The sequence below is a fragment of the Tamandua tetradactyla genome, chromosome 23, assembly GCF_023851605.1.
Source record: "Tamandua tetradactyla isolate mTamTet1 chromosome 23, mTamTet1.pri, whole genome shotgun sequence".
In the NCBI taxonomy this organism is placed as follows: Eukaryota; Metazoa; Chordata; class Mammalia; order Pilosa; family Myrmecophagidae; genus Tamandua; species Tamandua tetradactyla.
Window position 1 is genome coordinate 163,639 of NC_135349.1, and position 9,240 is coordinate 172,878.

The 9,240-nt window shown below is 44.2% G+C and overlaps 1 long non-coding RNA gene across 1 annotated transcript; it reads left to right on the forward strand.

The window, feature by feature from the left end:
- The first annotated feature begins 5,517 nt into the window (after window positions 1–5,517).
- LOC143667836 (uncharacterized) lies at window positions 5,518–8,293 on the forward strand. The gene is made up of 3 exons (XR_013168150.1): window positions 5,518–5,568; window positions 6,495–6,576; window positions 8,236–8,293. It is a non-coding gene; the product is annotated as an uncharacterized LOC143667836 (long non-coding RNA).
- The last annotated feature ends 947 nt before the right edge of the window (window positions 8,294–9,240 follow it).

The window sequence follows — 9,240 nt, forward strand, 5'->3', positions numbered from 1 at the left end:
AAAATAATAAAAGATACTATATAGTAATAAAGTAATTCAACAGAAATAAACAACAATCATAAATATGTATGCTCCTAAGCAAGGTGCCCCGAAGCAAAGGCCGCAAACACAGCGAAGCTGAAGGGAGTGATAAAAGACTCAGCACTCTCTACAGCAGACAGAATAAGTAAGCGCAGGGTCAACAAAGGAACAGAGAACCTTAGTAATATGATACACGAACTAAACATTACAGACATATATAGAACGCTGCATCCCCAAACAGCAGGAGATAATTTCTTCTTAAGCGCTCATGGAACATTCTCGAGGATAGGTTACATGCTGGGGCACAAAACAGGTCTTAATAAATCTAAAAATATGGAATACTAAGTACTTTCTCTGATCATAGTGGAATGAAGCTGGGAATCAATAAAAAATGGAGAACCAGAAAATACATAAATATGTGGAGGCTAAACAACACAATTTTAAACAAGTAGTGGGTCAAAAAAGAAATTACAAGAGAAATCAGTAAATGTCTTGAGACAATGAAAACAAGAACACAATGTATCAAAACTTGTGGGATGCAGTAAAGGCATTGCTGAAAGGGAAATTTATAGTCCTAAATACCTAAGTTAAAAAGGAAGAAAGAGCTAAGGTTAATGATCTAACTGAGTAACTGGAGAAAAAATAGCAAACTAATTCCAAAGCAAACAGAAGGAAAGAAATAACAAAGATTAGAGCAGAAAGTAATGCAATAGAGAATAAGAAAACAATAGAGAGAACCAATAAAACCAAAAGTTGTTTCTTTGAGAAGGTCAAAAAAATTGACAAACCCTTAGACTGGCAAAACAAAAAGAGAGAAGCTGCAAATAAAATCAGAAATAAGTGAGGAGACATTACAACAGACCCTGAAAAAATAAAAAGAAATAATAAGTGGTTACTATAAGCAGCTGTATGCCAATAAGCTAGTCAATTTAGATGAAATGGACAACTTCCTATAATCCCATGGATAACCTACACTGACTCGAGAAGAAATAGATGACCTCAACAAACCAATCACAAGCAAAGAGATTACATCAGTTATCAAAAACCTACCAAAAATTAAAGCCCAGGACCAGACAGCTTTACAGACACATTTTGCCAAGTATTGCAAGAAGAATTAGCACCAGTCATGCTCAAACCCTTTCAAAAAATTGAAGGAACACTACCTAACTCATTCTATGAAACCGACATCATCCTAATACCAAAGCCAGATAGAGAAACTACAAGAAAAGAAAACCAGATAGAGAAACTACAAGAAAAGAAAACCAATCTTTCTAATGAATATAAATGCACAAATCCTCCACAAAATACTTACAAATAGGATCCAACATCATATTAAAAAATTATGCACCATGGCCAAATGAGTTGTATTCCAGGTATGCAAGAAAATCACAAGAAACACAACACAAGGAAATAATGTTAATATGCATTAACAAATTAAAAGGGAAAACCCACATGATCATCTCAATTTGACAAAATTCGTGATAAAAACACTTCAAAATGTAGGAATTGAAGGAAACTTCCCCAACACGATAAAGGGACAAATGAAAACCCACAGCTAACATCATCTGAATGGTGGGAGACTGAAAGCTTTCCCCCTAAGATCAGGAGTGAGACAAGAATGACCTCTGTCTCCACTGCCATTCAACACTGTACTAGCAGCTCTAGCTAGAGCTATTAGGCAAGACAGAGAAACAAAATGCATTCAGATTGGAAAGGAAGAAGTAAAACTGCTGCTATTTACAAATGACATGATCCTATATTTAGAAAATCCAGAAAAAATGACAGCAAAGCTACTTGAGCTACTAAGTGAGTTCAGCAGAGTGGCGGGCTTCAAGATCAACATGCAAAAATTAATAGAGTTCCTATATACTAGTGATGAGCTATCCAAGGAGGTAATCAAGAAAAAAATTCCATTTACAGTAGCAACTAAAACAATCACATATCTAGGAATAAAGTTAACCAAGGATATAAAGGACTCGTACACAGAAAACTATAAAGCATTGCTAAAATAAGTCAAAGAGGATCTGAATAAATGGAAAGACATTCTGTGTTCATGGATCAGAAGGCTAAATGTTGTTAAGACATGAACTCTACCCAAAATGATCTACAGATTCTTTGTAATACCAATCAAACTTCCAACAGACTACTGTGCAAAAGTGGAGAAGCTAATTATCAATTTTAGGAAGGGTAAGGAACCACAAATAGCCAAAAACATCTTGAAAAAGATGAATGAAGTATTGATATCACACTTTCTGTCTTTAAAGCATATTGTAAAGCCAGTGGTCAAAACAGCATGGTACTGGCATAAAGTTAGGCATAGAGACCAATGGAATTGAATTGAAAGCTCAGAAATAGACCCTCAGATCTAAGGTTAACTTATTTTTGATAAGCCTCACAAACCCACTCAACTGGGACAGAAGAGTCTCTTCAATAAATGGTGCTGGGAAAACTGGATAACCATAACCTAAAGAATGAAAGAGGACCCTTATCTCATCCCCTATTCAAAAATTAACTCAAAATGGGTCAAAGACCTAAATATAAGAACCAGTCCCATAAAACTCTTAGAAGAAAATGTGGGGAAACATCTTCAAGATCTGGTAATAGGGAGTAGTTTCTTGGACTTTACACCAAAAGCACAAGGAATAAATGAAAAAAAAAATAGATAAGTGGGACCTCCTTAAAATCAAATACTTCCGTGCTTCAAAGGACTTTGTCAAAAGGATGAAAAGACAACTGACTTAATGAGAGAAAATATTTGGAAACCACATATCTAAAAAAAAGGTTTGATATCCAGTATATATAAAGAAATCCTATAATTCAACATTAAAAAGACAAGCAACCCAGTAAAAAAAATGGGCAAAGAACATGAAAAGACATTTCTCCAGAGAGAAAATACAGGTGGCTAAGAGGCACGTGAAAAGATGCTCAGCTCACTGGTGTGCTAGCCAGGGTTCTCTATAAAAGGAACCAACAGGAGGTATCTGTAAATATGAAATTTTATGAAGGTGTCTCATGGCAACTGTGGAGATGCATGAGTCCAAATTCCATGGGGCAGGCTGCGCGCCGGCAACTCCAATGAAGGTTTTCAATGAATTACCCCAGGAAGGTGTGGTGGATGAAGCAGAGACGAAAATTCTCTCTTCTGACTGCTGAATGCATCACTCCCCCCTTCAAAGGCTTCAGTTGATTGGATTAAACATCTCTCGTTACAGAAGGCATCCCTCTTGGTTGATTACAGATGTAATCAGACATAGATGCAATGGCTGATGATTTAAGTCCATGAAATGTCCTCTCAGTAAGTTGGGCCAGTGTTTCCTTGACCAGACAGCTGGGCACCATCACCTGGCCAGGCTGACAGATGAACCCAACTATCACAACTGGCTATTAGGGAAATGCAAATCAAAACCGCAATGAGATATCATCTCACACCCACTAGAATGGCCGCTGTTACACAAACATGTAACTAGAAGTGCTGGAGCTCATGTGGAAAAATTGGAACACTTATTCACTGCTGGTGGGAATGTAAAATGGTGCAGCCGCTGTGGAGGATGGGTTGGCAGTTCCTCAGGAAGCCTAGCATAAAGTTGCCTGAGGACTCAGCAGTCCCGCTACTTGGGATATGCCTGGAAGATCTGAAAGCAGGAACGCAAACAGACATTTGCACACCAATATCCATGGCAGCATTATTCACACTTGCCAAAAGATGGAAACAACCCAAGTGTCCTTCAACAGAGGAACAGAGAAACAAAATGTCGTGCGTACACACGATGGACTATTATTCAGCAGTAAGAAGGAATGAAGTCTTTAAGCAGAGGACAACATGGATGGACTTTGAAGACATTTTGTTATGTAAAATAAGTCAGACGCAAAAGAACAAATATTTTATGATCTCATTGATATAAACTAATTATAATACATAAACTCATTAGACATAAAATACAGAATATAGGTTACCTGGATATACAAGGAGGGGGAGCGGTTGCTTAATACGTACAGAATGTTTAATGAGGGTAAACTTAAATGTCTGGGAATAGACAGAGGTGATGGTAGCATATTATTGTGAGAATGATTAACAGTACTGAATGGTGTGTGAGTGTGCTGAAGCAGAGATGAAGCAGAGAGGTTTAGAGTCATGTAAGTCACCAGAAGGAAAGTTGGAAGTTAAAACACAGGACTGTGTAACACTGTGAATGTATAACACGGGGAATCTTGTGGTGGACGGTGACTGTGATTAAAATTAAAAAGCTCCTTCATGAACTAAAAAATAAACTATTCAGGATCCAAGAATGAGAAGTTCACAGTGTCTAGCAGCCAATCAGAATTTACTGGATATGCAAAGTAGCAGAAAAATACATGCAATGAGGAGAAAAAAACCAACTGAAACACATCCAGAAATGACGGGATCCACAGACACAGACGCTTTACTATAACTGTATTCCATATGCTCAAGAAGGCAGGGGAAAGACTGATAATGTTAGGTGGAGATATGAAAAATACCCAGTACAATTTCTACTTTTGAAAACTATAATGTCTGCAATGAAAAACTTGCTGCATGAGGTTGAGGACAGATTAGATGCTGCAAAAGTAAAGGTTAATGAACTTGAAGATATATTAAAAAAATTTGAAACTAAACATAGAAAATACACACACACACACACACGCAAAATCGATAAGAAAATAACTGTGAATGACTCCGCCTGGCTTGAAATGAGTGGAATTAGAGTCTTAGAATGTCCGCCTCCATCTCAAGTCAGATCCTTTGCCTTCCACTGGTTTGCTTTATGCCTCTCTCATCCCTGTAGACACGATGTGAGGCTCTTCCCGCGCTTCTTCCCTTCTGGGAATCTTCTCTTCCTTTGGTGACCACAGCCCCCCCAATTCCATTTTTCTTACTCTCCAGGCCATAAAGGCTATGGTTTTGCCAGCAACACTTCTGCCTCCCCAGGCTCAAATGACAGAAACAAGCGCTCGCCCATCCAACCCCCTTTCTCCAGCGTGCACTCTGCCCCAAGCCCACCTGCTGCTGGTCACTCTCCAATGCCTTCAGGGGACTCCTGTGTGCACTGCGCACAGATGCCACACTGTTTTCTCTGTGTGTGTGAGCGTGCACGTGTGTGTGAGATCTTACAACATCATCCCGGGAAGCAGAGCCAGCACTTACCCATCCACTTTTAGAACTGCCTTATTCATGAAATTTACATCCTTTGAGTCACGCTTAGAAAAATGTGTGCTTCATTTGTTAGAGAGGCCACAATCAGAGTCATTTCCTGGGACTTGAGTTGAGTGGGGCACAACTTCATCGTCGACAAGTACAAACTGGAGTATCTGTGGAGTTTCTAGATGGGGCTTCTGGGCTGGCAAGAGCAAGAAGAGAGGAGAGAGGATGAACCACGAGACACAGCACATCCCACAAGCCTTGTCTACTTTCAGATCCCTGCTCATATCACAACTGCTTGCTCTCTTTCATAAGCCACTTCCCCTCCTTCTTTCAACATCCTCAGGAAAAAATAAAGCAAATGACTTTTCCTGCCTCATGCTCACAGCAAGGTCAGTGCTCTTGCCCCATGTCACAGGGAGTGAGGGGCAGCCTGGCCCTTGTACACCTGCCAGAGGCTCCAGGTTTACTCTGGGTGCTTCATAGAGGCCCAGGAAGCGCTTTCCTCCTTCCCCTCCCTCCCCTCTCCCTGCCTTCCCCTCCCTGCCCCGATACTGTCAGAGCAGGGTGTTGGGGGAGCATCGCCTGGGGGCCCCTTTAGAGGTGCCCCTTATGGCATTTACTGGTCTGAATGGGGATGTGGTGGAGGTGGGCGCGTGTGCAGCATTGCGGCGTGGAGCAAAGCTGCCCAACATTCCCACAGCTGCGGAACAGGCGTTGCTGCTGACCGGGCACAGCCGGTTCTGGCATCACCATGGCGGGTCCCCCCGCCGTGGGCTCCACCCCACCAGTCACCCCTCACGTTGTTTAATGGGCTGGGCCCTTTGGGATCCTGTTCTGTATCGACGGTTTTAGCTGGGGTGGGGGTGGGGGGTCCATGGGACGCCATTTCAACCCGACTATTCGTAAGAGCCAAAGATCTTCCTTAATGTTTGTCTTTAGCTCATTGGCTCAGCATATCTCGTCCACAGTGGGATATTTAGATACCTGGGTGGGCAAGGTGAGTCCAACCTCTTTGTCTATGTTTTGTATTCAGCAGCCCCCTAGGTTTTAGGGTACTGTAATTAAGCTTAGTGAGGACCCAGGTGCAATGCAGTTTTGAACCCTGGCACTGATCTAAGTCTGAGACCTGCAGTGGTGACTTCAAAACCTGCTAAAGTTGGCTTCAAACTGGGCGACGCATGGAGAAAACCCAGCACCCCTTAATTTTGTTTATTATTACCTCTTCAGTAAATTTTGGATTCCCAATTGGGTCGAAAGGCGGATATTTGTTCCCATTTTCTGTCTTCTTCCCCTTATTTTGTTCTCCTGGATTCAGGATTCTTGTTTCCATTCTTTTTTTCTTCTCCATGGAAGAATGGACACTGCCAGCCCTCCCACCCCAGCAGGGATGCTTGCAGGTAAAGAGCCAATGGGCCTGACGTGCTCTGCCTGTTGGCGGCAGCAGGCTCAGTGGAAAGCAGGCCAAGGCCAAGGGTCCTTCTTTGCTGCAGGGAGCAGGGGGCTCGAGGGGAAATGGGACTGTGGGCTACCGGCCGCCCACCCCCTGCCCAGGAGTGGAGAAACCCACCCCCCACTGGGGGACCCCTCCTCCCCCCGCCTCCAGGAGGAAAAGAGGTGACATCAGCCCCAGAGCCGGGTCTGGGCCAGTCAAAGCAATTGGGCTCCCTCACTCGGTGGTTTCCCAATGCTGGGTGACGCTCAGGCAGGCTTCGGGGCGCCCACCACCCCTCTCCTGGGCCTTGGTCCCATGGCAGACATGAAGCAGCTCAAGCCTCCAGACATGTCCAGCTCGAGGACGGCGTTCTTGGCGGCATTCAATGACAGCACGGCTGGCAGTCTGGGAGGTCTTGGGTGCACAGGGTAGAGGGTGACTTGACAAAGCGCCACAAACCCGGGGGCTCGAGACAACAGGTCCCACGTCCAGGTGGGCCAGACTATGCCCTCCAAAGGCCCCAGGGGGCCCTGTCTGCCCCTCCCAGGCCGAGGGCCATGGAGCCCCCAGTCTCTTCTCCAGCTTCCCTCAGTCGCGGCCCCTGTGCGTCTGTCTGACTCTTTGCCCCTCCTCAAAAGACAGCAGTCATAGGGCATCAGGGCCCACCCTCTACCACCCTGTCTTAACCAGTCCCGCCTGCAGAGACCCTTTTCCATAAGGTCACAGGCAGGGGTCCGGGGCGAGGACTTGGACGTGGCTTTTAGAGGGACGTGACCCGTCCCATCCCCGCTGGCCCTCGCTCCACATGCGCCCTGAGCCTGCTCTGAGCCAACAGGTCCTGTCCGCACGCTCGGGTGCCGGCCTCAGCGACCCCTGATGGGTTTAACACTGGGTTTTCGGGGAGGAGGGGAGCCGTGCCTATGTCTGTTCAATTGCTGCCTCCAGGAAGTTTGTTCATTTCAACGACCTCATCAGAAGGTCAAAACGCCTCAGTTAACAATGTTGTGTATTATGCTATTAAAAAATTCATAGTTTCCTGCTTAAATTACCTTTATTTGGTCAATAATGAAGCTAAACATTTTTTCCATGTTTATTAACTATTATTTTCATCTTTGTGATTGTCTTTTGCCCATTTTTCAACTGATATGATAATTATTATTTCTAAGAAACTCTTACATGTAAAGGGGACTCTGCCTATGATACATATATTTATTTATTTATTAATTTATTTTTATTTATTTATTTTGCATGGGCAGGCACCGGGAATCGAACCTGGGTCTCTAGCATGGCAGGCGAGAATTCTGCCACTGAGCCACCGTTGCACTGCCCTATTATATATTTTTATAGCTACCCTACTCTGTGGTTTATTTGCATCCATATTTTTACTGTTATTTTAAATTATAGTTTTAATGTGAATTCAGATCTAATGTTGCTGTGCTTTCTTACATATTTTTCTAAAATATCATTTTATCTTCAAAAACAATAAACATTGTCTGTTTTGTCTCATTTTTATGTTTTTATATTAAAATCAAATCGACTTAATGTCAAGCATATTTTAAAGTGATGGGAAAGATCTAATTTTACTCTATGTAATTTACTTCTTGATTCCACATCTTGATTGCAGAAACTCTTTATTAACTAGTGGTTATGCCATCAGCCTTTGGTGGGCTGTCGTTTCACCGCAGCACAGTCCCCACGTGAACGCAGACTCTTTCATCTGCCTCCTCCAGGATGAGCTGACGGCCTGCCACTGCAGCGTGTTTCCCTCAGCGACTGCAGCTTCACCCAATGGCCTCGCGTCTGATGAGGAAGGTCCTGGAATTCCCTGAAGTTGCCGCCTGGCTCCTCACGCTCAGGCAGTCTTCTATGAGCTTTAGGACCACACTATCAGGTTTTTAAAGTCCAGGTATTTTCTTTGACTGTTAATAAATCTTTAAAGTCTGGGAAGCCTTAGTGTGTTTGTCGTCCTGTCCTCGTGCTTGGTGACACTGTGGCCACTCCGCCTTGTCCCCTGCCCTTCCAGGTGAGGTCATCCCTGGGTCCTTACTGCTGAGGTTGGGGTCTTAGCGTCTCTGTTTCATTTTCCAAATTATGACTCTGTTCATAAGAAAAATGTTCGTTTATACATCCATGTCACCTCTGTTCTCATTTACGCCCCTATTTCCTTTTCATATCTTACTGCAGTGGCTGCAGGTTGCGGGTTGGGGGTTTAGTCACCATGGAATAAGCTAAGGCTGCCCAGACTTAGCATCAGCCAGCAAGTGGGCGGCTTCTCCTTGTCATAAGCAGAAGGTGGAAGAGCATCAGCAATTCCTCTCAGGTCTGGACTGGGAGCTTTGTGGACAGGTGCAGCTCTCCTTCCAGTGAGAAGGAAGGTGAGGGAACAGCACCGACCACCAACAGCCAATCCTTGGAGGGACTAACATGACCTCTTCCCTTCAGTGTCTGAGGGTACGCGTTGGACACGGGGGTGCTTCCTACTCGGAGAATGGGGAGCCCTGACCTGCCCACCCCGGCAGAGCCCAGCACAGCTTCCAAGCCACGCATGCTGTGCAGGAGACACACCACACAGGGGCCGGGCCAGACACACAGCGGGCGACAACTCTCCTGATCCCTGCGAGCTGGTCTT